Below are 15,516 nucleotides of genomic sequence, written 5' to 3'. Positions count from 1 at the left end.
CCTCTCTCTCTCTACCCCCCACCCCTCTCTGCCTCTCTCTCTCTCCTCTCCCTCTCTCCCTCTCCTTTCTCTTCTCTCTCTCTCTCCCTCCCTTCTCTCTTTTCTCTCTCTCTTCTCTCTCTCTCTCTACTATCTCTCTCCTCTCTCTCTCTCTCTCGCTCTCTCACCCTTCCTTTCCCCTCCTCCCCTCATCTTTTCTATGATTACAGATTCATCCTCTGACTTATGATGATGTAACCAGTTTTGGGCCACTGAATCTCCCTCGCCAAGCATTTTAGTCCCCATCCCTCTCTTCTCATCTTTCTGAGAACGCCCCTCCATCCTTCCTCTCTTTTTTGAAGGTCTTAATCTTGTCCCTAATGCGTTTCCCGGCGCCAGCTCAGCAGAGGGGAGGAGGGAGGGCGGGTGGGGTTGGGAATGTGCGGTGCGGGGAGAGTGTGACGTTCCGGCTTTCCAACTTGAATGACTTGCAGTCAGAGGAGCCCTCTGGAACGTTGCCGTGGGAGAGTGTGTGTGTGTGTGTGTGTGGGGGGTCTGACTACGCCTGTCACACGGCAGTACCTTGTGGAGGCCATGTTGGGTGCCGGCCATTCTGGACCTCCAGGATGATTACTGTATGAGATGGAGGGACGTTTACAAAACTTTGTCCATTAAATGGTCTTCTGACTTCCATTACTCGTTCACACTGGTCACAACATTAGGGAGATCAGTGGGAAAGTACAGTAGCATCAGAGACAGCCGAGTAACACTATTCTGTGTTTGTCTTCGTCTGTCTGCTCTTTACAGTGCATTCTGGGTGGAACTTTTCCTTTAGAACAGTCCTAGGATCAGCTTACCTTCCCTAGATCTTAGCCTGAACCATCTGTAGTAAACAACAGCAGTACAGACCTTCGATCAGATCCTAGCCTGAACCATCTGGAGTAAACAACAGCAGTACAGACCTTCGATCAGATCCTAGCCTGAACCATCTGGAGTAAACAACAGCAGTACAGACCTTCGATCAGATCCTAGCCTGAACCATCTGTAGTAAACAACAGCAGTACAGACCTTCGATCAGATCCTAGCCTGAACCATCTGGAGTAAACGACAGCAGTACAGACCTTCGATCAGATCCTAGCCTGAACCATACGGAGTAAACAACAGCAGTACAGACCTTCGATCAGATCCTAGCCTGAACCAATACCCATTACTGACCTTAGATCAGTGGCCTATGGGAAACTGGTCCTAGGAAATGAGGTTGTTGTCTTCTGAGGACGCGGTCATCAGGATGCAATGTTTTGGAACGTTCAGATAGAAATACGCTATGTAGAACAACACGCCTCTCTGACATGTAGATTATGTAATCACATGCGCTCTATTCATGGTATTTCTATCGGCAACGGTCGACAACGTTTGGCAACTGAACGTGACCCTGGGTATAATGCAGCTTCCGCGTACTAGTCAACTAGGAAACTCAGACTTTTCCGACTTGCTGTAGTTTTACACTTGCTGAGTTCAACCAGTTAGCTAGTGGGAAATGTCTGAGTTTTCCTAGTTCAGACTAGCATGTGCACGCAGCATTAACCCAAACTCAGGGAGACACAGGATGATGACATCATCGTCCAGCTCACAGCCGCCCAGGCTGGATCACATAAACACACACACACACACACACACACACACACACACACACACACACACACACACACATACATACACATTTTTTATTCTGTCTACAGTAGCTGTTTCACCCTTGACCTTGTCTCTCTGAACTCTCTCTCAGCAGCTTTACATTTGTGTTGTAGCTGAATGTCTCAGTGTGCCCCCCCCCCCCCCCCCCCCGCCAGGGTGACATCCTGGACAAGTCTGTCTGGTCCCTCCTTATCTAGGCTGTAAGAAATCAACTCTGAACTCTGACAGGCTGTTCTGGCTCTGCCAATCAGCTCAGTGTGTGTCTGTCTGTTTTGTATTTGTTTGTGTGTCTACAGTTCTCTTTCTGTGTGTGCGTGTGTGCGTGCGTGCGTGCGTGCGTGCGTATTCCCTGCAGCCACGGGCAGGACAGATTGTCATGAATAATCTCTTTAATCTTTAGCCTCTGTCTTTATTACTGCTAGCATGGCGAGAGAACACCCAACGACTTCCTCTGATTCCTCAGCCTCCGTTCTGGCAGGACAACCAATACGGTCTGTCTGTCTGTTGGGAGGAAGTGTGTTGGGAGGAAGTGTGTGTGTGCGCGGGGGGGGGGGGGGGGGGGGGGGTTGAATCAATAGGCTTCATATCTAGCTTCACATGGTTATAACATATGGAGGTCAACAACTACTCTCCCTTCACAATGTACACTGTATCATATGGTGTGTGTTTGTCTATGTGAGTGTCCCTGTCTGCGTGCCTGTATCTCGTGTGTGTGTGTGTGTTGATGATGACTCAGTGGGTTTCAGTGCCAGTAAGGTGAGGGAGCCATGCCACACTCAGCACTTTGGCTGTCTTGGTCTTACCAGGTGTGTGTTAGAGAAAGACTCAGCACTCTGCGTGCTCTCATCAGGTATGCAGCCAGAGTCAGTGCTGCAGCGATGATGAGAGAGAGAGAGTCAGTCCAGTCAAATAGAGCAGGAAGAGTGTCCTGAAACTCTCATATACCAGTGCCAAGTCTCATTTTCTCCTTGTTCCCCTATTCACCTGTCCTTCACTCCTCCTAGTGTCATCCTGTCACCCCTCTATCACTATTCTTCCTAACCACTTCCCCTCATTCCACTCTTCAATATCAACCTCATCTAACCACTTCCCATCATTCCTCTCTTCAATATCAACCTCATCTAACCACTTCCCATCATTCCTCTCTTCAATATCAACCTCATCTAACCACGTCCCCTCATTCCTCTCTTCAATATCAACCTTATCTAACCACTTCCCCTCATTCCTCTCTTCAATATCAACCTCATCTAACCACTTCCCCTCATTCCTATCTTCAATATCATCCTCATCTAACCACTTCCCCTCATTCCTCTCTTCAATATCAACCTCATCTAACCACTTCCCCTCATTCCTCTCTTCAATATCAACCTCATCTAACCACTTCCCCTCATTCCACTCTTTAATATCAACCTCATCTAACCACTTCCCCTCATTCCTCTCTTCAATATCAACCTCATCTAACCACTTCCCCCCATTCCACTCTTCAATATCAACCTCATCTAACCACTTCCCCTCCTTCCACTCTTCCAATCTCATCCTCATCCTCCACTCTTCCGATCTCAGCCTCATCCTCCTCTCTTCTGATCTCAGCCTCATCCTCCTCTGTTCCGATCTCAGCCTCATCCTCCTCTCTTCTGATTTCAACCTCATCCTCCTCTCTTCTGATCTCAGCCTCATCCTCCTCTCTTCCGATCTCAGCCTTATCCTCCTCTCTTCCGATCTCAGCCTCATCCTCCTCTCTTCCGATCTCAGCCTCATCCTCCTCTCTTCTGATCTCAGCCTCATCCTCCTCTCTTCTGATCTCAGCCTCATCCTCCTCTGTTCCGATCTCAGCCTCATCCTCCTCTCTTCCGATCTCAGCCTCATCCTCCTCTCTTCTGATCTCAGCCTCATCATCCTCTCTTCTGATCTCAGCCTCATCCTCCTCTCTTCTGATCTCAGCCTCATCCTCCTCTTTTCCGAACTCAATCCCACCTTTGAATTCAGTGTCCGACTCGACTCACCAATAGAAGTTTCTCTCTGACTATTGTCTGTACTTCAGTGACATGCAATGAGAAAGTGTTGAGAGGGAGAAGGGAGATACAGACAATAGTAGCACTGGACTGGATGGAGGGAGAGAGGATGAGACATCTATTGAGAATTAGAATCTCTGTCAAATTCTTCACACCGTCTGTGACCGACTCACTGACTCGTCCTCATAGCTTCCTAAAGAAGACTACATTAAAAGCCGATTTATGGTCATCTGTAGGGGCCGTATGGCACTTACAGCGATGCGGCCCCCGCAGAATTCTGAGCATTCAGGCTGCTTGCGCTTCGGGGAGCAGAGCAGAGTGTGTCATACGCATCCAAAACATTGGTCTGTACCACATAAAACGCACCACTCACAGTGGTTTAAGGCTGATCTCTATAGCCAGCCAGCTAATTATGAGCAACTGGCTAAAGGAAAAGACCTGACCTCTTCTAAAATGTTGGAGTTGGGTTTTGACATAAGAGCTCAGGCAAGATAGCATGAAGTAACAGGGCTGCACCATTTCCCACCTGCATCTCCACTTCAACCCTTCATTTATGTTTTGCTTTATGAATGTCACACCAGCCTTCGCTTTGTCTCCCCTTCCTGTCCAGGCGTTCCACGTCGCCGGCCTTCGCTTTGTCTCCACTTCCTGTCCAGGCGTTCCACGTCGCCGGCCTTCGCTTTGTCTCCACTTCCTGTCCAGGCGTTCCACGTTGCCGGCCTTCGCTTTGTCTCCCCTTCCTGTCCAGCTCAGGTGTTCGACGTCGCCGGCCTTCGCTTTGTCTCCACTTCCTGTCCAGGCGTTCCACGTCGCCGGCCTTCGCTTTGTCTCCACTTCCTGTCCAGCTCAGGCGTTCCACGTCGCCGGCCTTCGCTTTGTCTCCACTTCCTGTCCAGGCGTTCCACTTCGCCGGCCTTCGCTTTGTCTCCACTTCCTGTCCAGCTCAGGCGTTCCACGTCGCCGGCCTTCGCTTTGTCTCCACTACCTGTCCAGGCGTTCGACGTCGCCGGCCGTCGCTTTGTCTCCCCTTCCTGTCCAGCTCAGGCGTTCCACGTCGCCGGCCTTCGCTTTGTCTCCACTTCCTGTCCAGCTCAGGCGTTCCACGTCGCCGGCCTTCGCTTTGTCTCCCCTTCCTGTCCAGCTCAGACGTTCCACGTCGCCGGCCTTCTAGCTGCTGCCGAACCTGCTGCTGGCAAACGCCCTTCACTCATCAACCCCGGACTTGTCTGGTCATCATTACACACACCTGGTTCCAATCCCTACTCTATCACTGTATATACAGTATTCTCCCTCTGTCATTTGTCTTTGTCGTCATTGCAAATGTTACTCTTTTTCCTGAGAGGAATCTCGCCTACCTTTTCTTGAGTACTTTATTTTTTTAAACTTTGGGTTCACCTTGTGCTTTTTTGTTTATGAAGATATATTTTGAGCACAACAGCTTTGGATTTCATCCCGCTTTGATTTATGGTGCTTAAATAATCTCAGTAGTTCTAAACCTGCGACTGCCTACTCCTCTCTACACCAGTGACATCGAGCTTATCCCACAACTGCCTCAGCTTCTTGTGCCAAGCTTCCCTTCCATAGGTGCAGTAAAGAGGTCAATGGAACTTGACCAAAACAATGGAAATGCCATGGAAACGCGTGGGTGAAAGATCCCTAGTTTCCTCATTGCCACCAGCAAAATGATCCTACATTTAGGATATTGGTTATATGTGTATTTCACACTAGGTGGAGGTAAAAATCTGATTTTAATGTTTGTATGTATGTCAACCCCAACACATCATTGTCATAAATCAACTGCATTACAGTTCAAATCAGATTTTTTGAATGTGCGCCAATCCAGTGTCCTTCTTATCCCCCACAGTCTGCGTTCCGTTGACCTCTTTACCACGTTTGTCTCCATTATCGCCGATCTCTTTGCAGGAGTTCATACTGGTTTATATTTGTGAACTCTTTTCTTTAATGTTCTCCATGTTTGTTGTGAAGGAAGTTGTCAAAGAAGTGAGTTTGTGTTTATACAGGATGTTTCGCCCCAACCTACCGTCGACCAGTAATGTCACTGCGGAGCTATTCAGAGCCCTACGCATCGCCGCACAGGGCTCCGTTTGGCCTCCGCAAGCCTCCGAAGGTTCCACTTTGCGTCACACCCTTGATTGTCGGATCAAGCATAAATCACTTTTTCATCCGTAGGTTCCTAAGAGTCTTATACAGGGTCATGTGACCTTATACAGGTCACTACAGTGCCTTCAGAAAGTATTCATACCTCTTGATTTCTTCCACGTTTTGTTGTGTTACAGCCTGAATTCAAAATGGATTAAACAATATTTTTTTTCACTTACACACAATACCCCATAATGACGAAGTGAAAACAGGTTTTTGGAAATGTTTGCATATTTCTTGAAAAATAAATACAGAAATATGTAATTTACATAAGTATCACACCCCTGAGTATGTGTATATGTATATGTTATTTTAAAAATTCTTCAAGCTCTGTCAAATTGGTTGTTGATCATTGCAAGAAAACTATGTCTTGCCATAGATTTTCAAGCAGATTTAAGTTGAAACTCTAACTCGAGGCATCCTGAGTGGCGCTGTGGTCTAAGGCAGTGCAGTTCTAGAGGTATCACTACAGACCTGGGTTCAATCCCAATCGTGATCAGGATTCCCATTGAGTGGTGCACAATTGGCCCAGCGTCATTAGGGGAGGGTTTGGCCGGAGGGGCTTTACTTGGCTCATTGCTCTCTAGCAGCTCCTAGTGGCGGGCCGGGCACTTGCAGGCTGACATCAGTCGTCAGTTGAACGGTGTTTCCTCATTCAAGGGTTTTTCTTCATTTGTAACTGTGGGAAACATTGGAGTCAACATGGGCCAGCCTCTCTGTGAGTCCATGCCCTGAAAAATTGAGGCTGTTCTGAGGGCAATTTATTTTTTAACCATCTTGAAATGTTTATCCCAATGTCACACATTGGCACAGATCATGTTTCATTGACAGCATGGCCAATGTTGAATGTTTATCATTTTAAACTTGGAAAAGTGCCCCTTAATCCCAGATTTGGGACCACACAGCCACTCCACTGAATAGCAGGCTAGTGATTGCTTTTCAATGCTTGCAATTGGTCACTGTCACTGATTCCTTCCAAACCACTCATTGTTGAATTTGCGATTTCCAACGTGTTGTGTAATGTTTATGGTCCATGAGCACCGATACGTTTTATCTATAATTTGTCTTCATTATTTCTTGTAATATTACAAGGATTAAAAGGATTTGCCAGTAGATTGTCGACTTCATTCATGATGATGACTGATAGCTAAGATTTTGAAAGTATGATGTTTACATGATCAGTCCAATCAAAGCTACTGTACATATAACCTGATTTTACATAATTTTATCTTTGGCCAATGACCTTCTAATATAACTCTATGGCAGCACCCAATGGGCTAGAATACTCTAGCTCTACCCTTAGACTTGGCGGTGACACAGTGTCCCCATGAGTGACGGAACACTGAGCCAATCACGGCGCAGTGCTCTGTATTTTCTGCCGGCTTGCCCCAGCACCACAGAAAGCACTGAGCTAGGCTGAAACAGCTGCATGTTGGAGCTGCCTTACTCAAGAAAACAAAAAAAGAGACAATGTTTGTATGCGGCTTTAGTTTGCAAACTGAAGTGTGACACATATTAATGCCAAAATAACATGCAAAACAGGCAAGCCCCCCCCCCCCCCCCCCACACCAAAAAAATAAATAATATAGATTGATTTCTATTTTGCTAAAAATGTGGGTTTCAAAATAAGTGAGATCACAGAAACAATGAGAAAATCTGGAAAAATAAATATTCATTATATAAAGCAGCTGGTGTAAACATCTGCCAGAGAGTAGCCCCAATCGGCCCGAGCCCCAAGTTATACATTTGGCCCAGATAACTCACACCAGAATCGGCCCGAGCACAATCCCCGTATTCTAGCCATAAGTAATACTGCCTAAGGCGGCTCTCGTGCCACATGACTTCGGCCGAGTCTGACTCTCAGCCGAGTGCCCCGACTCTCAGCCGGAATCGGCCCAGATCCACTGTGCTAGCTGGGTTTACTCCACACACAACTTATTGTCCTTTTCTGGGTAAAGTGTAGGCATACTGTCTTTTCTGGGTAAAGTGTAGGCATACTGTCTTTTCTGGGTAAAGTGTAGGCATACTGTCTTCATGAGCAAATCAATATTTACAGCAGAAAATGCTTCGTCTTTGTAACACAAACACACCCAACTTGTTTTTTGTTGTTGATAAATGTACCTACACTTACGCTGATCCATGTTAGTGCAATGTCCACCTGTAGCATAACCCTGTAGGGATAGTACTGTAGGTATGTGTCCCCTGGGGAAGATCTGACAGCAGACAAAAGGAGACGAGACAAAACTAGCCAGTTATAGAATATTGTGTTGACTTGACTGAAGACAGGGGGTTCAACTTGCAGTTGTTGATGTCGTTTCCACGGTAACATCAAATCAAATTGTATTTGTCACATGCGCCGAATACAACAGGTGTAGTAGACATTACAGTGAAATGCTTACTTACTACAAGCCCTTAATCAACAATGCAGTTTTAAGAAAAATAAGTGTTTTAAGTATTTACTAAAAATAAACTGAAGTAAAAAATAAATAAATAGCATGTCCATTACATGATGTGATATAACATCCCTTACAAAAAAAGATAGCAGTTTTGAAACTGCAGTACAAGTGCAGTAACTGCAGTCGACTGGGGTATTTTGGACCCAGTAATTACAGAATAATTGCAGTGTACTGCAGTAAAAAAAACTGTTATTTTGGATGCAGTATTTGCAACATACTGCAGTTATACTGCACTCTGACTGCAATCTCTTTTCGGAAGGGTTAAAGTTGCAAGCTACTTTCGTAGTGAGGTAGAACAAGTGTCTCAGGAAACACATTCCAGACACTTACTTTTTGGCCAACTTGGCATAACTGTGATTTGACAGAGAAATATCAGCTAGCTAGATAGGCTAGCCAGCTGAAGCTATCCCCAAGCTATGCTAGCTAGCTAGCTGCTGTCACGTTGTCTAAACACAAGGTCAGCGCAGGCTTTAGCCTGCACATAGAAATGAATTAGCAGATCATCTTGAGATGTGTGTCTTCAGTGTACCTGTGCTTTGTCACAGACGTGCTCCTTGCGGGAGGCTAATTGAATGAAAAGGACTTCACTGTTGCTGTCTTCTTCCCTACCTAGAGAGTGTGTATCAAACCACACACTGACATTACAGCCAGATCCTCTTGGCCTATATGCTCAGGATCCATTTGAAATGTCCTCTCCCTTAGTGTGGCAGCAGTAGTGTTTTAATGTTACTGTAAATGTCCTCTCCCTTAGTACTGCAGCAGTAGTGTGGTAATGTTACTGTAAATGTCCTCTCCCTTAGTACTGCAGCAGTAGTGTTTTAATGTTACTGTAAATGTCCTCTCCCTTAGTGTGGCAGCAGTAGTGTTTTAATGTTACTGTAAATGTCCTCTCCCTTAGTACTGCAGCAGTAGTGTTTTAATGTTACTGTAAATGTCCTCTCCCTTAGTGTGGCAGCAGTAGTGTGGTAATGTTACTGTAAATGTCCTCTCCCTTAGTACTGCAGCAGTAGTGTTTTAATGTTACTGTAAATGTCCTCTCCCTTAGTGTTGCAGCAGTAGTGTGGTAATGTTACTGTAAATGTCTTCTCCCTTAGTACTGCAGCAGTAGTGTGGTAATGTTACTGTAAATGTCCTCTCCCTTAGTACTGCAGCAGTAGTGTGGTAATGGTACTGTAAATGTCCTCTCCCTTCTGGACTGTGTCCAGCTCGCTAATAATCACCTAAATGAAGGCTGGACAGTCAAGGAGCATCGAAAGTTCCAGAGACGATCGATGTAGGACTATTTTTTACTCATTTTGACGTTGAGGAAATATATTTAAAAAATTCAGTGCTGACTTGAAGACTAAATGTGGCCCCCACGGCAAAATGAGTTTGACTCCCATGGTCGAGCACACCTAACACTGACTGGTAGTTAGAAGGTCTGTTACTGTCCAGGTTGTCAGGAGGTCTGGTACAGGTAGTCAGGAGGACTGTTACTGTCCAGGTAGTCAGGAGGACTGTTACTGTACAGGTAGTTAGGAGGTCTGGTACAGGTAGTCAGGAGGTCTGGTACAGGTAGTCAGGAGGTCTGGTACAGGTAGTCAGGAGGTCTGGTACAGGTAGTCAGGAGGTCTGGTACAGGTAGTCAGGAGGTCTGGTACAGGTAGTCAGGAGGTCTGGTACAGGTAGTCAGGAGGTCTGGTAGAGTAGAGATCAAGGATGGTTGAGGACGTATGGTTAGGGTATTGAACCATGACGTGAATTGTTTATACCGGGGCTCTCCAACCCTGTTCCTTGAGATCTATCCCCTTGTAGGTTTTCACTCTCAACCCTAATCTGGCCTACTTGATTCTAATAATGAGTTCATTGATAAGCTGAATCAGGTCAGTTACAACTGAGTGAAAACCTACAGGAGGGTAGCACTCCAGGAACAGCGTTGGAGAGCCCAGGTTTATACTCTCTGTTTAGTTCAAGGAGAGATTACGTGAAATAGGATTTATTTCACCAACATTGGTCTCAATGGTCTGTAAGTAAGTGTAATTGAGTGAGCTTTTGAGAGCCCTGGAATGGGGATAGAGTGGGGGAGCGTGAGGGAGGGAGGGAGGTAAGAAAAGGGAGAGAGGGAATAGAGGGAGAGAGACCTTGGTAGGACAGTTTCCTTTTCTGATGTGTGTTGAGACAGCAGGGCACTTGTTCTCTTAATTAGCTACCGAGTCCTTGAGTCACAGCAAGCAATGCCTGTCCTCTCCAAGCTGCCGCACTGACCGTGTGTGTGTGTGTGTGTGTGTGTGAGTGTGTGTGTGTGAGTGTGTGTGTGTGTGTGTGTGTGTGTGAGTGTGTGAGTGTGTGTGTGTCCTCTATTTTCACCCGGAAGTACAGATCAGGTTCAGTTTACTGCATTGATAGGTTCTCTTGTTCCAGGGTTACCTACCCTACTACGTACTATCACTCTGTCCCTCTCTCTATCTACTCCCCTCTCTCTCTCTACTCCCCTCTCTCTCTCTCTACTCCCCTCTCTCTCTCTCTCTACTCCCCCTCTCTCTCTCTCTCTCTCTACTCCCCTCTTTCTCTCTACTCCCCCCTCTCTCTCTACTCCCCTCTCTGTCTCTCTCTACTCCCCCCTCCCTCTCTCTCTCTCTCTCTCTCTCTGCTCCCCCCTCTCTCTCTCTCTCTACTCCCCTCTCTCTCTCTCTCTCTCTCTCTCTCTACTCCCCCCTCTCTCTCTCTCTCTCTCTCTCTCTCTCTCTCTACTCCCCTCTCTCTCTCTCTCTCTACTCCCCTATCTCTCTCTCTACTCCCCTCTCTACTCCCCTCTTTCTCTCTACTCCCCCCTCTCTCTCTCTCTCTACTCCCCTCTCTCTCTCTCTCTCTCTCTCTCTCCCCTCTCTCTCTCTACTCCCCCCCTCTCTCTCTCTCTCTACTCCCCTCTCTCTCTCTCTACTCCTCTCTCTCTCTCTACTCCCCTCTCTGTCTCTCTCTACTCCCCCCTCTCTCTCTCTCTCTCTCTACGCTTGTTGTCACACACACACAGGCACGATCATTCACACACACACAGGCATGAACGTGCACACACACACACACACAGGCATGAACATGCACACACACACACACACACACACACACAGGCATGAACGTGCACACACACAGGCACGAATCCATCACAGTGTACTTTCACTTGCACATCCTTCATTATTCAACTGCTAATTAGCACACCCGATTTACATAACAGAGGTTGCTCTTTGTGTGGAATAAAATTACAATAAAACGTCAAGATAACTTGCCGGAAGAGTGAACCGTTTGAGGATGGAATCTAGAGTTGTTCTTTTCTTCTCTTACTGCAACTTGTGTAGAGCGCCTGAGACTGTTCTGAAAACATAAACTGGGCTAAGGGGAGGAAGGGGGTGATTTCGTTTTTTTTTTTTTTTTACCCCATAAGGTCGATGTCCACGCCCCCGCAGCAATCGAATTAGCATAACACAAAAAGTCAGTTGAAGTTAGAGATATCTGGGGGGTTCTGCATTTGATGCGTGTCAATCCACTGCATGTCGCACTTCAGAGTTGAAAGGTGACAGAGTTGAAAGGTGACAGAGTTGAAAGGTGACAGAGTTAAAAGGTGACAGAGTTAAAAGGTGACAGAGTTGAAAGGTGACAGAGTTGAAAGGTGACAGAGTTGAAAGGTGACAGAGTTAGAGCGATGTCTGTCTTCTCACAAAATTGTCTGTAGCAGCCGAACAGTTTGGCCTTCAAACTAGTATTTGTATTTATTAGGGATTCCCATTAGCTGCTGTCAACACTGGAGCTTCTCTTCCACGCTACAAGCTTGGCACACCTGTATTTGTAAACAACAGCTGGTGCACAATATCTAAGTAAGTCTTGAGGTTTTGCTCGTCTAAGGTAGAGTATTTCATGATAAGCTGTAGACCACACTATCTACCTAGAGAGTTTTCATCTGTATTTTTCGTAGCTGTCTACATACCACCACAGACCGATGCTGGCACTAAAACTGCACTCAATGAGCTGTATTCCTGGGGTCCACGCTACACCTGTATTTGGGTGTTTCTCCCATTCTTCTCTGCAGATCCTTTCAAGCTCTGTCAGTTTGGATGGGGGGCATTGCTGCACAGTTATTTTTAGGTCCCTCCAAAGATGTTGGAGCTCTGGCTGGGCCACTCAAGGAAATGTTTTGGTATCCTTCCCCAGATCTGTGTCACGACACAATCCTGTCTTGGAGCTCTACAGACAATTCCTTCGACCTCGTGTTGGTTTTTGCTCTGACATGCACTTTCAACTGTGGGATCTTATATAGACAGGTGTGTGCAATGTCCAATCAATTGAATTTCAAGATGTAGAAAGATCTCAAGGATGATCAATGGAAACAAGATACACCTGAGCTCAATTTCAAGTCTCATAGCAAAGGGTCTGAATACTTTTTGTAAATAAGGTATTTCAGTTTTTTCTTTACATTTCAGTTTATTTTGAAAAACCTGTTTTTGTTTTGTCATTATTATTATTCTGATGTTTTTATTTAATCTTAGTTTAACTAGGAAAGTCAGTTAAGAATAAATTCTTATTTCAAATGACGGCCTACAACTGACAAATCCGGATGATGCTGGGCCAATAGTGCGCCGCCCTATGGGACTCCCAATCACGGCCAGTTGTGATACAGCCTGGAATCGAACCAGGGTGTCTGTAGTAACATGATGGCACCGAAGGGGATGGCTGCCTTCTTATCGGCTCTTAACCAACCATGCTATTTTGTTTGTGTTTTTACATTGTTTTGGACATCATGTTGCTGCTTCTGGACATCAAAACTGCGATTACTCAACTCAGATTAGACTAATAGTTTTTCTTCAATGAGTCGGACGAGAGGGATATACTATGACACCCGACCAGGCCCAGATCCCCGTGATTCGCTGGAGAAGGAAACAGAGATTTCGTGAGAAAAGATCAGGGTGCCTTGTGAGGATCAGGCGACGAGTGGCTAATCTGCCTTTACCTTCCGTCCTGCTAGCTAACATTCAATCGCTGGAAAATAAATGGGACAAACTGAAAGCACCTATATCCCACCAACGGGACATTAAAAACTGTAATATCTTATGTTTCACTGAGTCGTGGCTGAACGACGACATTAAGAACATACAGCTGGCGGGTTATACACTCTATCGGCAGGACAGAACAGCAGCCTCTGGTAAGACACGGGTCGGGGCCTATACATTTATGTAAACAGCAGCTGGTGCAAGATATATCTAAGGACTTCTCAAGGTTTTCCTCGCCTGAGGTAGGGTATCTCATGATAAGCTGTAGACCACACTATCTACCTAGAGAGTATACCACTCAATGGGCTGTATACCACCATAAGCAAACAGGAAAATGCTTATCCAGAGGCGGCACTCCTAGTGGCTGGGGACTTTATTGCAGGGAAACTTAAATCAGTTTTACCTCATTTCTATCAGTATGTTAAATTTGCAACCAGAGGGAAAACAATTCTAGACAACCTTTACCCTACACAATGAGACGTGTACAAATCTCTCCCTCACCCTCCATTTGGCAAATTTGACCATAGTTATATCCTCCTGATTCCTGCTTACAAGCACAAATTAAAGCAGGAAGCACCAGTGACTCTATCTATCAAAAAGTGGTCAGATGAAGCAGATGCTAAACTACAGGACTGTTTTGCTATCACAAACTGGAATATGTTCCAGGATTCTTCTGATGGTATTGAGGAGTACACCACATCAGTCACTGGCTTGGCAGGGTACCCTAGTGGTTTGAGCATTGGACTAGTAACCGAAAGGTTGCAAGTTCAAATCCCCGAGCTGACAATGTACAAATCTGTCGCTCTGCCCCTGAACAGGCAGTTATCCCACTGTTCCTAGGCCGTCATTGAAAATAAGAATTTGTTCTTAACCTTTCTGATCTCCCCATCCCGGATCCGGGATCGTGAATACAGACTCAAGCTCATTACCATAACGCAACGTTAACTATTCATGAAAATCGCAAATGAAATGAAATAAATATGCTAGCTCTCAAGCTTAGCCTTTTGTTAACAACACTGTCATCTCAGATTTTCAAAATATGCTTCTCAACCATTGCAAAACAAGCATTTGTGTAACAGTATTGTATGCTAACGTAGCATTTAGCATTAGCATTCAGCTGGCAACATTTACACAAAAAAACAGAAAAGCATTCAAATAAAATCATTTACCTTTGAAGAACTTCAGATGTTTTCAATGAGGAGACTCTCAGATAGCAAATGTTCAGTTTTTCCTGAAAGATTATTTGTTTAGGACAAATCGCTCCGTTTTCTGCGTCACGTTTAGCTATGAAAAAACCCCTGTATCCAGGATTGTGTAAATCTATCAGCAAGCTCATTAGCATAACACAACGTTAACTATTTATGAAAATCGCAAATGAAATTAAATAAATATGCCATCTCTCAAGCTTAGCCTTTTGTAAACAACACTGTCATCTCAGATTTTCAAAATATGCTTCTCAACCATAGGAAAACAATCATTTGTGTAAAAGTAGCTAGCTAGCGTTAGCATTTCGCGTTAGCATTTAGCGTTAGCATTAGCGTTAGCATCCAGCACGCAACATTAACAAAAACATAAAAGCCTTCAAATAAAGTCATTTACCTTTGAAGAACTTCTGATGTTTTCAATGAGGATACTCTCAGTTAGATAGCAGATGCTCAGTTTTTCCAAAAAGATTCCTTGTGTATTAGAAATAGCTCCGTTTTATACATCACATTTGGCTACTAAAAAAAATCTGAAAATTCAGTCCTCAAAACGCGAACTTTTCTCCAAATTAACTCCATAATATCGACTGAAAACATGGCAAACGTTGTTTAGAATCAATCATCAAGGTGTTTTTCACATATCTCTTAATTGATACATCGTTCTTGGACACATGCTTTCTCCCCTGAATCAAATGGTAAAGTAGAAGCAGCTGGCAATTGCGCACCGAATTCGACGCAGGACACCAGGCGGACACTTGGAAAATGTAGTCTCTTATGGTCAATCTTCCAATGATATATATGCCTACAAATACGTCACAATGCTGCTAAGACCTTGGGCGAACGACAGAAAGTGTAGGCTCATTCGTTGCGCAATCACAGCCATATAAGGAGAGAATGGAAAACAGAGCTTCAGAAATTCTGCTAATTCCTGGGTGATGCATCATCTTGGTTTCGCCTGTAGAATGAGTTCTGGGGCACTTACAGACAAAATCTTTGCAGA

General features: G+C 45.2%; 1 protein-coding gene and 1 long non-coding RNA gene across 6 annotated transcripts in view; one reads left to right on the top strand and one right to left on the bottom strand.

The window, feature by feature from the left end:
- The window catches only part of LOC149982155 (uncharacterized), a 472,901-nt gene extending 457,863 nt beyond the window's left edge, over positions 1-15,038 (bottom strand). Inside the window, exons 1-2 of the long non-coding RNA XR_016482666.1 lie at positions 14,914-15,038; positions 14,484-14,545 (exon numbers count right to left, since the gene is read on the bottom strand). This is a non-coding gene — a long non-coding RNA (uncharacterized LOC149982155). The remainder of the gene's footprint in view (positions 1-14,483; positions 14,546-14,913) is intronic.
- Positions 1-15,516, top strand: part of ece2a (endothelin converting enzyme 2a) — a 216,461-nt gene that overhangs the window by 65,524 nt on the left and 135,421 nt on the right. The window lies entirely within an intron of this gene.

Source organism: Oncorhynchus mykiss, chromosome 8, assembly GCF_057628025.1.
Source record: "Oncorhynchus mykiss isolate SJ-2025 chromosome 8, ASM5762802v1, whole genome shotgun sequence".
In the NCBI taxonomy this organism is placed as follows: domain Eukaryota; kingdom Metazoa; phylum Chordata; class Actinopteri; order Salmoniformes; family Salmonidae; genus Oncorhynchus; species Oncorhynchus mykiss.
This window is presented reverse-complemented; position numbering and strand designations above follow the sequence as displayed.